The following is a 17,607-nucleotide window of genomic DNA, read 5'->3' on the forward strand; positions in this document are numbered from 1 at the left end:
ACACACAACACAAGCACACCTAAAAAACATCAATACACACACATACACTTATAATCCTACGACTAACCCTACACTAAACTATACATACACTACTATCTATCCACTTACCTTAACCCAAACCCTAACCCTAAGGTTCATCACTATCGCACACTTACCTAACCCACGCCCTAACCCTAACTCACTTAACCAGCTCCTAACCCTAATTCACCTAACCCGCACCCTAACCCTAACTCACCTAACCTGTGTCCTAATCCTAACAACCACACAATTGCACACTTACCTGAACCCGACCCATAAATTTCCATTACAGTGCTGAAAATAGTGAAGCCACAGAACCGGCCAACCAAATTCTTTCCCTGGGAAAGAAATCGGTGTTCTGCAGCTTTGCTATTTTCAGTGTTCGCTCAAAACAGGTCAATATTAGAACATCCGAAGTTTTAAAACTTCGATGTTCTGATATAGACCCTAAAAAATAATCACACATGTAAACCAATATGTTAAATTTGCTATTATAGAAAAAAAAAATTACATGGGGAACTTTGATCCCACACCCCCAAAATAGGGGATGTGAACTCCACATGCCAGAAAACATACTAACTCCAGGGTCAAACAAAGACAAAGAAAAGGGAAACGCACAGCAATTATGTAATGATCGATAAAATAAACTTCAGCCATTACATAATTTCATCAACTGTACCACTGACAAAAAACACTAGCATTTCATCATGTGATAAAATGCATGCAGTGATAACTTATATATATATATCTAGATAACATTTGGTCAGAAGGTTGCTTTATTGCTAAGTTTTTTGGTGGCAAATATGTTTAAATAATGTCACTTGTTAAAGGTGAAGTAATATCTGTCTGCCTATATAAATAGTAAGGATTCTAGATACATCAAAATGTATTCCTTTCTATAAATGTTTGAATTTATTAAAAAGAGTGGAAGCATACCTCTCAAACTCTTAGTGCAAGAAATCTGGGTAAAGTCAAAATAATGGATGGACAAAGGCCTGAAAGTAGGGGCAACTTTTAAAAATTGCTCTTATAAGCTTAAGAAGTCACTATAACAACATATATTTTCTGAAGTATATAAAGTCTGATACTCAAATACCTGTCATTATTCAATGGTGAGTGTGGAAGAGAGGTGAAGAAGACAGTATAGGCAGAATGGAGTGGATGCAGAAGAGTGTCAGGAGTGATTTGTGACAGACGAGTACCAGTAAAAGTGAAAGGGAAGGTCTACAAGAGGATAGTGAGACCAGCTATGTTATATGGGTTGGAGATGGTGACACTGACAATAAAGAAGGAGTTAGATCTGGAGGTGGCAGAGTTAAAGATGTTAAGATTTGCACTGGGTGTGACGAGGGTGGACAGGATTAGAAATAAGTATATTAGAGGGTCAACCCAGGATGGAAGGTTTGGAGACAAAGCCAGAAAGGCAAGATTACGTTTGTTTGGACATGTGCTGAGGAGGGATGCAGAGTATATTGGGAAAAAGATGCTAAGGATGAAGCTACCAGGTAACAGGAAAAGAGGAAGGCCTAAGATAAGGTTTATGGATGTGGTGAGAGAGGACATGCAGGTGGTTGGTGTGACAGAACAAAATGCAGAGGACAGGTAGAAATGGAAACAGATGATCTGCTGTGGTGACCCCTAACGGGAACAGCCGAAAGAGGATGATGATGATGATATTCAATGACTTCAATCCTCAGTGATTTGCCGGAAAACACAACTTTTGTAATGAAAAGACTAAAATAGGAGGCAAAAATCTGGGCATTCTGCAAAACGTCTGTACAGTTGGGAGGTATGCGTGGAAGTAGCTTACCTTATTTCAACAGTTTTTTTCCCCTAAAACTCTGAGAAAGGTTTATCTTATTTTGTGATAGACAATGACAGAGAATAACTATGTGTTGTTGCAATTGGTATGGTTGGCTGAATTAGTACATAGAAAAAATCTGAACTGCAATAACTTAGTTAAAAACATAAAAAAAAAACAAGGCAAAACTATGGCTAAAAAAGAAACCACAAACACTTTCATTTTTCTTTTTTAGCCATAGTTTTGCCTTGTTTTTTTAGTTTTCCAGTTATTTAGTATTTTTTGTTGGTATCTTAGTTTATTTAAGAACATGCCACAGCAGTTATTTATCATTACCACAAAATTATAGTCATCTTCTTCTTTCCAATTTACAAAAAAAATCTTGTCAGTTGGTACATTGTAAATCAATCCTTGATTGCAAGAGCAAACTGATCTAATTCATCTTGGTCTATGTCTAGGTAAGGATGATATCCTAGATCTATGACTTTCTTGAGGAAGTAAGTTCTAATGTCCCTGTACACACTCCAAATATATACATGGTAAGGATTTCTAAATGACCTTTGCATATATACAATGTGCACAATTATCTGTGTTTTTATTATTGCTATTTACTAGCATGTTGCTAGTTTGAATTTTTAATTTACACTTCATATATCTGTTTGACAAAACTGAAATAAATTCAGTACTATTCCAAATCAGCTGACTTCCTTACAATTTAGAATATCTGCTTTGGCTTATGCTTGTTTTCCTTGAACATTTTTATATTTTTGAATTAGTTTCCCAGCTACGGTAAATAAGATTCACTTAAATTGTTTTTTTTTCTTTAAAAAAATGTTCTAAATAAAAAAAAAAAAACATAGTAACTTAAACCACTACATATCTTCTGATTTACGATTAACCTGATGACGCTTTTTTCTTCTAGTGATATGCATTAGTTCAGCTACTGCTTATTTAGCCATTCAGTGATCTTAAGCTCATTATTTCCTTGGGGGGGGGGTTACTATGTCTCCCTTTTTCCAGGATGTATAGTCTCTCATGCATGGTTTGATTTGATCCAACAACTTCTGCCTCCCAGGGTGCTAGGATTACAGGCGTACGCCACATACCCGTCTTACAGGCATACACCACACACCTATTGTTCTTCCACTTAAGAGATTCAGCTCCTCTTTGAGATAAGCCATTATAAAAGATCTCATTAGTTTTAAGACCGTCTTTAATAGTTGATGCATACCACTAAATAACTTATTATTGTCTTTCCTTGTAATTTAGCTCCATATCCAATCATGCTATTAATTTTAGCTCTTAGTGCTAAAATTCATAGTTCTTGGTAGCCATTGTATTACCTGTCAGCATTATTTAATGTGATTATTGTTTTCTTGAATCTTATTCTCAAAGACTTGGTATGCTTGTTCCAAGTAATGTGGTTTGAAAGATGAATCCCAGAAATGTATATTCGGCTACTATCTCATAAACTGCATTATTTATACAAAATGTGGGATAATTTTTCTTTGAATTTTAAATGCACTATAGCCTAGTGACATCACCAGATCTTGCTGCACTTACATCCTAATGAAGCCTCTAGGTGTCGAATATTAGTTGTTCCAATAATTATTCCAAAACCATGCTACCTGTAGGATACTAGAACATTTTATCTTAAAGCCTTGCACAATGACAGACACTAGTGTATTAATATTTTACCTCCATCTAGTGCGGATAAATAAATATTGACTATTATTCGTATACTATTTATTTGTAGTTCAATAATGTTCATATTTCTCTAAATATCTCAGCAATCAAAGGACACAGATACAACTGCTTTGCCTTATATGAAAGCCCACATCTGTATGAAAAAAATGCTGCTGGCAGTGTGAGTGTTGCTTGAATGGTTTCTGGTATATCATAAGCTGTTTATACAACAATACAAAATTAAAATTTACTGTGGTGTATAAAATCCATTTTAAGACCTTGAATCAAGTTCTGCCAAGTTTCAAACCTGGGCCCCTCTTACTGACAGTCCACTGCATTAACCCACCACACCACACAGATCTAAGCCCTAGAACTGAATAGATGCAACTATTGCAAAGGTTATTTTGTGCTGAACAGTTTTGCATATACAGTTTTATAATAACACTTATGGTTCTAGAGATTTGATCATTTGTTTGAACTGTAAGGCAATAACTTCATTTTTTAAACACTCAGGTCACACTGATTGGGAGTTAGAAAACAAATTAAAAAAAACTCATTTTGGGTCAAGTGATTTAAGTAAGTCCTTGCTTTTATAATATTAATCTTTAAATCATATTTTGAAAATACTTTTTGTAGTTTACATAATTGTACCTGCAACAAAAAGCTATGATAACTAGATTGTTGACATATGTTATGAAAGGGTATCTGACATCTACGACTATTGGTATGCCTCTCTTTTCTTTGCAGATTTCACCAATTACTTCATCAAAATATATTATGAAAAGCCAAGGGGCTAAAGTGCTCCCTTACTTGACCTTCTTTGCCGTATGAAAAAAGATTTTATTAAATTCTCTTTCCAGAAATGTTCACAGCTACACAGTTATCATAATGTATGCCTGAACGTATATTTATTATTTCTTCCTGATATTCCTTTTACTACACTATTTCCTAAGGTTGATATTTGCTCGAGTTATTTGACGCAGCCTCCAAGAAGGTGGCATACATTTTTTTTGTTTGCACAATATAACATTTCTCAATTATTTGTAGAAGGAGGGAACATGCCTGTTTCACCAATCTCATTTTTAAATAAGCAAACTGTAATCTTGATAGGCCTATTCTATTATTTTCTTCCTTCAGTGTAATTAATATTAATGTATGAACAATTTTAATGGTGGCATAATGCTGAGTTACTTTCATCTCCCTTCTTCTGTACTGTGATTATTACTCTGCCTTTCTAAGAGGTTGGGAAATCCAAAGAGATTGCAAAACAGAAAAAAGGCATTTGCTAGACAGATTAGCCCATATGGACCTGAAGCTTTTGATGTTTTTAATTTATTAATATACATCCTTATTCTTATTGGAAATAACTTTTCTAGCAAGTTATTCCATATTAGTGTTACACTTTGCTTCACTTTTAAACTTGTTGCAATAATATACTGATACCAGTGAAATGGTTTAATACGCTAATCTCCAAATTTTTTTGTGATCATTTATCCCTTCTGCAACAAATTTCGAGAATGTTTGGGTACTGTTGACTTCAACATTTCTTAACATTTTATTTTATTTTTATTTTATATGCCATTTTCTTTTCTTTCTGTCTTAACAATTGATACTATACCTTCTCTCTGCTTTAATTTCCATATAGTATTCCATGTCCTTAAACCAACTTCTTAAATATTGCATGCACCGATAATTTTAAACCAATTAAGGTTGAACCACTGGCTCTTTGAGTGAGCTTGATTTCCCAAAATGGTCATGATTTCCTGCAGTTCTGTAAAACCTACCATATAATATATCTTTGGTAACTATGCCTCCTTAATGTTTATCTACTACAATTATTACTTTCATAATGTTTTCATGAACCAGTCTGCTAACTTTATATTATTATTTTCCTTATTTTTGATTCTTCTAGCTTAAAATTGTGTCCAGGTTGAACATCAATCTTATATCCTAAATATATTGAAAACTAATTAATTTCATCTCCCAATTCTGTTTTCAAACGTATTCTATTTCATTATCCTGACTTACCTTTTCTTTGTATCGTTAGGAATGGTCTATTTTCCACATGCCCATACTTCATATCTTAGCTCAAGGAGGGCTATGAGTTTTATGGAGAACCATGGACTTTGTTTCATTTTATATATTCTTGTAATTTGTGAAATTATTTTGAAAAATTTGTAGTAGGGCGCATATCTATAAGAAGTATCTGGAAGAGTTTTTATGCTAGCGGTTAGGAACTAATAACCTGGGAGGGAGAATGGAGAGAAGAGTATGGCCTAAACAAAGCAATGGAAATTAATTGTAAGGGAAAAAGTTAAAGACGTGACTCCCAATGTAGCATTTACTGCCATGAAATGAAAAGTCTTACTTTGTTCAACCAGCAAATCTCATTTTATTTTAATGTCGTATAACTTTACGTTGTTCTCAGCAGAAGGTATACATGAAGCACTGGGCTCCCTATTATATGATTGAAGATGCATTTGAAAGAATGCATCTTGATCTAACTTGAGAGCATGCAATGACAAAATACCGAAATGGCATATAAGTGAATTCTTTCCCCTGGGAAAGAAATCGCTTGGCCGCCTTCATTATTTTGCCATTTTTGTCACTGTAGTGCTATTTCAGAATTGGTATATTTAAGTAGTGGGCTGTGGGGGGCACAGCCCCCCACGTCGGGGTGTGCGTGGGGCTAAGCCCCCCACTTTATGTAATGCTTTAAAGTTTTTTTTTTCTTTTTTGGAACAGCGAATTTTTTTCCCTGGGAAAAAACACTGTTCTAAGTGTTTGGGATTGTAAGCTTTTGGTTAGATGGGGTTGATAAATCAGCATTTGCTTTTTAAGTGTTCGCTGATTTTATATAGACCCAGGCACTGACACTTGGGTGCAAGGAGCGAAATATAGAGTGACACATCATGGAGTTCAAGAAATCATCACTAGTTGTAACACATGAAGATGGAATTTTACCTTGGCCTATAAAGATACAATATCAAAATAATAATAATTGCCTTTTGTCAAAAAAGCATAAGCATTTTTGTCCTTCAGTACACAAATGAATTCATTAATTTATAACTTTAGAAATGATAGAAGGCATTTTCAGAATTAAGTCATTGAAAAGCTCAAGGTTATGATGACATAGTGTCAATTTCTGAGGCCTTCTTCAAAAATCCAGTTTGTATTAACAAGAGTAGCTACAACATAAATCACTAACTTGGCAAAACATAAAAACAAAGCCAATATACTGTAGGCTGAGATGATTTTGCATAGGTATCTCAAAAGGCTTCATGAAGAGCAGAACAGAAGCTGACCTTACAATGATACTACCTATAACTATTATTGTTAATAATAATACATTGCTAATTGTCAGTAGATGAATCACAGTGTGAATGGAGAATGAGGAAATGGAATGGTTCTGATGAAGTCTTACTATCAAAGGATGAAGTGCTTAACCCTTTAACCATTTTAAATACAGTTTTTCACTTTGGTTCACTAACCACAGAGGTCAACAGTGGCTTGTTTTGGTGGATGCTGGATATCAGTTTCCAAAGCAGGTTTTACTCTGAAGAAATATATAGTTTCATGGTTTGCTTCAAAACTGGTGCAATTGCTTGACATATGCTCACATTCTCTGTATGTTCTCAAACTCAGACCTTTTCTACTCACAGTTTATAATGTCAGCTGTAGGCTATTCATATAGCTACATAAAGTCTAAATTCTTCCTCACTTTTACTTCTGTTGAATGTTGCTACATTCATTCTGCATATAATAACTTTCCCCTAGTGACTACTGTGCCATTGGCCTTTTGTTTTTTAGTGTTTTCATGATTTCAAGCATGTAATATTTATAGGTCAAATTGTTCTAAGTTCTTATATTTTTGAAAGGAGCAGGATTTGAACTCTGTTATCATCTACTGACACTATAGAGTCTAGTGTATTCATTTTAAGTGTACTGTTTGTATTTCTACAGAGGTATGTTCATATGTAGTATTTTTAATAAGGGTCTATAATAAGTGTTTTTATAAAATGTGTTATGTGTGTGTGTGTGTGTGTGTGTGGGCATATATGTATTTATATATATACATATATGTTTGTGTGTATGTGTGTGTGTGTGTGTGTGTGTGTGTGTGTGTGTGTGTGTGTGTGTGTATATATATATATATATATATATATACACACACACACACATATATGTAGATATATATATATATTTTTTCATTAGAATTGAATGTTTACAATTAACGGCCAGTTTTTGATTGCTTTAGAACTGTGATTGGCTGGTTGAATAATGATGTGGCTTTAGAAAAGTATTTAAATTAATGTGAATAAGCTGTTTGATATGTCTGATGAAGTGTCTTGGAGAGACATGGAAGTGCTAGCAACCATTTTATTTTGTTCAGTTAAAGTTTATTTTTTGCTCCCTTGTGGCTGTGTTTGTGACCTCTTTGTTTGGTTACTGGATACATTTGTTTTTTTCATTGGGGTGCTTAATTCTCTGATTACTGTGTTGCTTTATACATGTAGTGTAGAAATCTTCACTAAACACTTTGGATAAAAATTTACAAGTGAATCATATTAGCTACCTAAACTAAAAAAAAAGAAGCTAAAAATAAGTAAAATGGACTTTTACCAGTAATTGCTAAGAAATGTTTTAGCAAATAAAACTGGTAACATTAAAATCAATAGCAACTGAGGTTCAAAGAGTGACCAACAGGACATTAAGTGAAATTGAAATGCCACTATTAGGATATTTCTGTAGCACATTTGATGAAAGTTTCAGGTAGAATGGGATACCTGAAGATTGGAGAAAGGGGGTTGTTGTGCCCCTCTCCAGAAGTAAAGAGAACAAACATTGACATGGAAACCACCAAACCATTATCCTACTGAAAATCATGCTGACATTATTTGATTATGGTTTTGTAATGCTAATGAGTGAAGAGACTGTGATGCTGTGTAATGTGGATGAATATTAATGTGTTAAAATAGACGTAAGAAAACAAGATATATTAGTCCAAGAAAAAAAAGATAATTGAAATTGCTACATCTATCAATGATAGTGACTTACATGCTGAGCGATACAAACTCATAAAATACTAGGACTCGCAAGCAGAAATGAGAGCAATGTGTAAGAAAGACACTCAGACAACTGCACTAGGAGGAGAAGGAGGAGTAGGAACAACAGGATTACTAAAAAAGAATTTACAGAAGTACGTAAGTATATTGCCAATACATAGACTGGCATATGACCTGCAGAAGGAGACAATTCTGGGCACATTGCCGGTGCTGAGAAGAGCACTCTTGGTGACATTAAAGACTGAAAACAATACTTACTTCATGGACTTTGATTGTACCCTGACTTAGCAATGGGGTCCATTCCCATCATAAGTTCATAGATTCATTGGTGATTACTAGGCTAATAACACAGGAGCCTTTACAAGCCTAGCCAATAATACACAGGATGTGACAATATTATATCTTAATTCCCCAGATATAGGATGGGGTAGTATCAGGGTAGTGGGTCTTTGGGTGTTGGAGCCGTGAGTAATTTTACAGACTGCCTCTGTCCATGAGGGACATAAACAATACCCCAGGAGTGAATTTATGGTTCCCCATCCATGTATCCAAATTCTTTTTGAAGAGAGTGCATGATATGCTTTGTTTTATGAAGAGGAGAAGTTTATTCCATAGATTAGGCAGACTTTGGGATACAAATCTGTCTCTCCAGCAAGTTCTGTTAGAGTCAGAAATAAGGTACTGGTCCATGGAATCTGTTACCCTTGTATAAATTTTCCTTGCAAATATGTCACATTTTCATCAGGGCTGTATCAGAGAATGCCTTGTAGGTCAGGCATAAGTCCTGTCACAGTAAATGGTATGAGATGGAGTAAAGGGAAAGTGCCTTTAATTGGTTTGCATAAGATATGTGTTTTATGCTTTATATTTTTTTAGTGCGAAACCTCTGGTGCCACTTCAATTGGTGCAAGTGCCTGGTAAGGTACATGCAGATGGGGGCATTGTTCTCAATTATGGGCCTGATGAGGGCTGTGTACAATAGCACTATGACTTCCTTTGATCTTACTGTTATGCTTTTACTTATAAGTTGAGACACACTGAAGGATTTCCTCACTACTGTAGCTACCTGGTGGTCAAAGTCTAGATTACTATCTATCTGAATTCTTAGGTCCGTATCTACTGGGTCTTTTTTTAGGGGTGTGCTATCAATATTATAATTTGCAGGGATTTCTGATTTGCAAAAGGGTAAGATTATGCATTTTTTAGCATTTAGTCTTAGTCTATGGTTTTGGCATCAGTCCTTTGTAATTTATAAGCTTGTTTGTAGGATGTCAACATCATCTGGGGATTTAGTGATTGCTCCCAGCGTAAAGTCATCAGCGAACTTGGTGAGCCAGAGGCCCCCAACATTGGCTTTCACTTCAGAGAAGTATATACCAAACAGGAGGGGTCCCATCACTGAGCCCTGTGGGACACTGCATATGACAGGTTTCTTATCTGAAGTGGATTCACCTATCTGGACAACATATGTCCTGTCAGTGAGCCAGTTGGCTATCCATCTCATGATATAGGGGTTTATGCCTAATTCAATAAGTTTATCTATGCTCCCTGAGTGGGGGATTGTGTGGAAAGCTTTGGCCGGATCTAGATACATGGTGTGTACCTTTTTACCCTTGTCCATACCTCTGGTGACTTTCTTGAAGAAGTCCATGAGATTGAGCAGGCAAGGCCTCCCTTTGACAAAGCCAAATTGGGTCTGGTCCAGTATTTGGAAAGTTCCTATGTCATTATTGATCAGGTCCATGATAATACTCTCCATGGCCTTGCAGATAAGACTGGTCAAGCTTATGGGTCTGTAGCTCCCTGGGGGTCCCCCTTATTCAGAGGGATGACAGTTGCAGTCCGCCATTCCTCTTGGACAAAGCCTGTTTGGAGGCTGTGGTTAAAGATTGTTTCTAGTGGCCTTTATAGATTCTGTTTTAAGAAGGTATGTAAAAAAAAAGGCATTTGAAGAAATTAAACTGAGTGAAAGTCTTCTTTTTTGTGATAATGCATCATTTCCAGTATTACCTCAATCATGGAGCAGGATTGTCATAAAAATGTTGTGTATAAGAACTGCAATAAAGCTTTTGATAATGCCTGTCACAATACATTTATTTTATAGACAAAATGGCAATAATTTGCAACAACTGTTATATTATTGACTGGATACAAAAGTAGCTTACATGCAAAATGTAGGAAATTAGACCTAAATGAAAGCATTGTAGAAAATGGTTTACTGTCAAAATAATGAAAACCCTAACCACGAATGTTAACATCCTGAACCAGAACAGTGGAAACCATCAAGCTGACTGCTCAGAATGTTGATTCATTCAGAAGGCAAGAAATGACATTCGACAGTTACTGGACTGCTCATCATCTGAAAAAAACACAATTCTTAAGACATACCTAATTATACTGTTTTGCCCCCTGCACCCCCCCATATTCCCTGCTAATTATATATTCCAACTCCAAGATCTCACTGCAGTGAGGAAAAGGGTAACTTTCTTGATCCCCACTGTAGTGCAATCCAGTTTAAATCAGCGCTGCTCAAAACTGCGGTCACAACCTACATGTCAATGTTTAGGGAGTCGACAGGATTTTCTTTCGCAGTTTTGCCTTTTTGCACCTTTGCCCTCAACCTTATGAAAGATGATAAGGTGTGTTTCAATATTTTGATAGTAAACCATAGAAAATACCTTTGCACCAAGAAGAGGCATTTACCATTGATCATTGCTAAAACTGTTCCTCAATATGTATAGAATAGACATTTGTATTTATTTATTTTATATTTGTTGACCGGGTTTGTCCGACTGGGCTACAAATGTCCATTTTCAGTGGAGGCCCGAGGAGAAAAGCTCCAACAGAAAATAGAAGTTTTACATATTGAATACATATATAAATACATTCATCAGTGCCACAGATTACTGCATTACAGTGCCACACATTACATTCATTAGTACCACCCACACATTACTGCATTACAGTGTCATACATTACACTGTGGCAAGTGAAATACATAGAAATACATTCAGCAGAGGGATACATTCATAATTACATATTATATAGATAATAGTGCAATAGTTACATAGCTGACATATTTTACCAGTTATATTTGTAAAGTGATGTACCAAGAGGAGAAGATAAAATAGTAAGTTTGTTTATTGAAGGGGAGGAAGAGAGAAGAGAAGTAGAAGGTTATAGGGGAGTGTTTACGGTGGATAATTACATTGGCAAGTCCATTTTTCATGAAGGTATTGTTTTTTAGCAGTTTTGAATTGATTGGGATGTTCAAGGGTTCTTATATCTAGGGGTAGGCTATTCCAGGCCTTGGAAGGGTTAAAGCTATAGACTAGATGACCCATTTTGGTCCTTGGTTTGTAGATTTTTAGTAGGGCTTGTTCAGAACTGCGGAGTAATCTAGTGGGTAAGTAATGAGAGATTAGAGATGAGATAGCTGGACAGAAAGAGGTTTTGTAGAGAATGGAGTGAATAATCTGAAAGTGATTATACTGAAGCAGGTTAGGTAATTCTAGCCAATATAGCTCTTTTAGTGAGAGACAGTGATGGGACTTGTAAGAATTTTGGGCAGCAAATCTGGCAATCCTGTTATAAGTTGTTTCTAACTTGTTTAGTAGTCCAGTGTTGAGGCTAGTGAGAATTTGGGAGCTATAAAGTAAAGTGGGTAAGAGGTAGGCATTTGAAAGGGTTAGTTTTGCTGTTTTGGTAAGATATTTTTTGTTTCTATAGAGGAGTTTGAGATGTGTTTTTTGGATACAATTATTGACGTGTAAATCAAAGGTTAGTCTATCATCAATAGTAACACCTAAGAGTTTTGTACTGGTGTCCATCAGTATTTGGGTACTATTTTGTGACAATATGGAGAAGGAAGAGTTTATGTGGTTAAGGATTTTAAGGAGAAAGAGCAGTAATTTGTTTTCTTTGGATTAAGGATAAGTTGATTTTCAGATAGCCAGTTTTCTACAGAGTTAAAAGAGGACTGTGTGTGTGATTTTAGCTGAGTTGGTGATTCAGTAATAGTGATAAGTGTAGAATCATCTGCGTATTGTATCAGTGAGGATTCAGGACAGGAAGAGTAGAGAAGGTTGGTAAAGATTTTAAAAAGAAGTGGCCCAAGGATGGAGCCTTGTGGAACACCCGTTTTAACAGGAAGAAGAGGGGAGAAAGCTGAGAGCCATTTGACTGATTGGAGTCTATCAGAGAGATAGCTGTTAAACCAAGATATGGTGGATGGAGAGAAGTGTAAGTTTGCTAGTTTAAGGAGAAGGGGTTTATGACAGACTGTATCAAAGACTTTAGAGAGGTCAATGAAGAAACAGGAAATAAGTTTGCTACTGTCTCTAGCTAGTGATACAGAGTTTAGGAAAGACAGGAGAGCTGTTGTACTGCTGTGCATGGGATGAAAGCCATGTTGGGTAGGTGTGAGTAGATTTTTTTGCAGAAGGTAGTGTAAGACTTGATTGTGTATACATTTTTCCAGAATTTTGGAGCGTGGTGAGAGTATGGCTATGGGTCTAAAATTAGTTATATCTATGGAGTTTCCTCCTTTGTGTATTGGAAGGGTGTAAAATTACTTCCAGATGGAAGGGCATGTGGATTCCATGATAGAGCGGTTTATTAGAATAGAAACTGGGAAAGCAAGAACATCAGCAGCAGCCTGAAGGAATGTGGAGGCAATGTTATCTACAGATGTGGAGCAAGGATTTAATTTAGATAATAAAGTTTTAATATAGTTAGTGGAGACAGGTTTGAGGGAGAAGGTAGTGGTAGGGTTACTACTGATGCAAGAGTTTGAGCTATTAGGTCTATTATTGTTGGTGGGATGGTTTGTGTCTTGATTTGGTAATTTGGATATTGAGTCTATAAAGTAATTGTTAAATACGGAGGCAGTTTGCTCATGTGTTTTGTCAGGATGAGGGTTGGGGAGGCTTGCGTACCTGGGTGTAGTATTTGATTTACAGAGTGCCAGAACATTTTAGGGTTGGATTTAAAGGTAGAAGATGGATTATTATAGAAGTTTTTCTTATCTTTATTTATGTGACTTTTGGCAAGATTTATAAGTTCTTTATATTTCTGCGGTCTGGTTGATGTTTACTTTTATTCAAATTTTCCATGCTCTGTCTTTTTTTTTTTTTTTTTTTTTTTTTTAGTAGTGCACGTGTGTTTACAGACAGCCATAGGGTATGTTAGACTTTATGTGGACTGTTCTAAGGGGTGCCACAGAATTTAAAATACTAAGGAAAGTGGAGTTAAAAAAGTGGACAGCTTCATCCAAGGGGAGTAGTTTTAAGGGATTCCAGTTCACTTTTGATAGTAAAGATTTGAGAGTTCCAGGATTAAAGTTTGCTAGTTGTCGGTGTTTGATAAACCTTTGAGGTTTAGCTTGATGAGATGTGTATCTTAGTATTTTTACTGGACAGTGATCACTTAGGGAATATGGGAGCATTTGAAAGTTATGATATTTCGAAGGGTGAGAGACAAGAATCCAGTCAAGGAGAGATGAGGCTGTATGGGAGTTATTGAAATAAGTGGGATCAGAGATGAATTGAGTAAAGCCGTAGAGATTAAGGTGTTGTGAGGAGTTTTGAGAGGAAAAAGATAGCCAGTTAATGTTGACATCCCCAAGAATGATAGTTTCATTTGGGATGTGTTGGGAGATATGAGCAATCATATTTTCCAGTAGGGGGATATTATCACCTGGTGGAATGCAAATTGCTACAATGGTGATAGTGGAATGGCTATTAATATTTAGGTTTACAGATAAAATTTCGGCTGAGGAGAAGGCTTGGGATGTAAAAGTAGAGTTAGAAATGGTAAGATGGTTAAAGTGTAGGATAGCAATGCCTCCACCTTTCCTTTTTGGTTGATCTAGATGGTGTATGCTATAGCCAGAGGGCAAGATCTCTATGTCTTGGTGTTGGGATTTCAACCAGGTTTCAGTCAGAACAAGGATATATGGAGTATGGTGGGAGATCCAAGCATGTAGTTCACTTACTTCATTCAGAATACTCCTAGTTTTTAATGAATAGAAGGAAAGATGCTTGTTTGGGAGATTATTGACTTTGGGGTTAGGGGGGCTAGCAGTGGAGTGTGTTGGACCAGGATTGGGATGAATATCTCCAGCTAAGAGAATGTTTTTGTGGAGGTAGATGAGTCTGAGCATATTAGCAATGGGGGTGTAGTATTTGGTTTTGTGTTTGGTAGGGGTGAGTTGGGTGTTAGGTAAGTGTATTTTTGGTAAGGGCGTATTTAATGAGAAGATAGATGGAAAAATGGTGAAGGTTTGATGATTATTTATATGGCTACAGCAATTTGGGCTTGTAGGAGAGAAATGTTTGGGGTGTAAGTGGATGTTAAGAGATGTGAGTGTTAAAGAGGAGTAGGAGAGGCAATAATAGGATGGATGTAGTTAGAAATGCATAGATTTTACTCTTTGAGGAGTACATATTGTAACGTGTTTTTAGTTTATAAAATGCACAGGAGTGCAGTTTTTTGGTCTGTTAGATAGTGGATAATAGTGTATACCGGCAAGTACCAGTAGGGGAGTGAAGTTGGAATATTTTGTTGTAGTAGCAAGTGTGTTGAGGTATAGTCTATTATGGAGTGAAAGACAGGAGGGGGAGGGTGTATATTGTGGGAGGTGCAAAGTAGTTAGTCTGGAAACAGCTTCATTTAAGTATTCTGATGACATGAATGTTCTCACCAGATTATTATTATTATTATTATTAATAATAGTAATAATAATAATTATAGTTTCAGTGCTCTCTGGATGAATTCAAGCTCTGTCTACAGCTGAATAATATGTCAATATATATATAATGTATGGGTATTAGGGTTTGGGAAAATCAAACATTTGTACGATCAATTTGGGGATGAGGAGATGTCAGCTTCTTAAGAATGCGGATATTTTTCTTTCATAACCGATAAATATCTTTTGTTTCACACACACACACACACACACACACACATATATATATATATATATATATATATATATATATATATATTATATAAGAGTATCAGTAAAATGATCATTTACATCTATTAATTTATTTCTACTAGGAACCATTTCTGCATGTATTCTTCATTGTATTATCCTTTGTAAGAGCAAAGTGTAGCATAAGGCCTCTGTGTCTATCTTATACTGCCATCTTAGGAATGAGCTGGTGTCAGCCAACTAGGAATGCAGACATTTTTCTTCCATAACAGATAAAACTGTCCTTTATTTCACAGATAGACTATGTAAGGAAGCAAAACGTGTAAGGATGCCAGTAAAAGGAAACCTTTTCTGAATATACTCTGTATATATTCTACTACCTACTGCTCGTGTTAAGAGCAAAGTACGGTATGGGCCTCTGAGTGGTCCATATACTAAATGAGTAAGGTCTTATGTATTGAAATGATCCTGAGAAGCTTTACAAAGATAAATCAAGTAGATAAACATACATGTAAAAGACTAAAAATTAACCTCTTTTCATTCAAACAGGTGAATCGAATGCAGTCTGACATTTAAATACAAAGACCTTCATAACCAAACATTTATTAAATGGGTTGGTTTAAGACACCACTTAGGCAAAGCAGATTTTGAAATATTTGTAGGAAGACTTCAAAAATGCTAAGCTGGACCTGACAATATGTTCCAACATCAGAGTGGTTGAAATACAGAATAATGTATGTGTAGAGATAAAACATTGCAAGATCTTTAACATACTATTTAAACATCATCTAGGTAAATTTGTGGATGGAACAGTATAGACATAACTTGCAATTGGTAGGTTTGCACAAGGCCATGATTTTTTATTTGTTTGATGATGAAATGAAATGAAATTAATTACATAGTACTGAAATAGTTAATATGATAAACAGCCTGTCATTTAAAAGCTTCTCAGACACTTTGAAATTCCTAATGCTGGCACAAATGCAATGTTGGTTTGCTTAATGCTAGCATTCAGGGACTGAACATCTGGCCCCTTAGAACTGAAACAATATATTGAAAACAGTCTTTGGCTACTGAACAGAGACATATGTTGTTTTACATATTTTTAATACTACACATATTTCGCCACTTAAGTAAGATACCTAGTTTGTACATTTCCATGCTGTTAAATATTTAAAATACAAAAATGCATACATATAAATTTTTTGCATTTAAACTTGAGAAGATGTAGGATGTGTATTTTCCCTTTTATACAGTGAAGAGGGGGAGGGGACAGTGTCCCCTAGATTCCTTTAGGGAGCTGTGCTCTTGGCTAGATTGTCAGTTTTTGGAACATCTGCAGTATGCCAATGGGACACTGTGAGTTGTCTGGTATGGCTGAGAGTAATGTAAGTATTCTCTTATCACCATTTCAGTGGGATTTTCATGTCTGATTTCTTTCTAACATAAACTTCCAAAGGGATGAGGAAGCCATAATTACACTTATGTAAAAATCTCTAATCTCTTGTAACAAAACAGGGCTTGTTTAATTGTACAGTTTATAGCTTTTTATAGTTTTGACACTTTTTCTTCTTACAGCTTTGGAATAATTGTAGCAAAAGCAAAAAAAAAAGGGCAAAACAAAACAATAAAAATGTTGATTATAAACTGCATCACTCTATGATTACCACACTGGTAACAGATAGCCATTCGAAATAATTTTGCAATCAATACTGATATTTTGTAAAGGTCTTGATATTATATTAATTAGTACAAAGCAGTGCCTACACAGTTCTCTGAAGAATGCCTGCTTTGTTTTCATTCTTTCCCTGAACTGGTCAAAATCATAATACATAATGGTTTTACTAATATCACCAGAATTGTCTGACGTGCTTGCTGTAAAATAATAAAAACTACGGTATTATGATAACAATAGGTCTTCACCTATAAGGGGCACTTTTATTACTGATAATGCAACAAGCAATGAATAACATTTTAATAAATATACGAGCATTATATGCCATGCCTTTTAAATTTTATATATCCATATATGTACACACACACACACACACACACACACACACACACACACACACACACACACACACACACACACACAC

This window comes from Protopterus annectens, chromosome 1.part1, assembly GCF_019279795.1.
Source record: "Protopterus annectens isolate FY-2018-M chromosome 1.part1, PAN1.0, whole genome shotgun sequence".
Taxonomy (NCBI): domain Eukaryota; kingdom Metazoa; phylum Chordata; order Ceratodontiformes; family Protopteridae; genus Protopterus; species Protopterus annectens.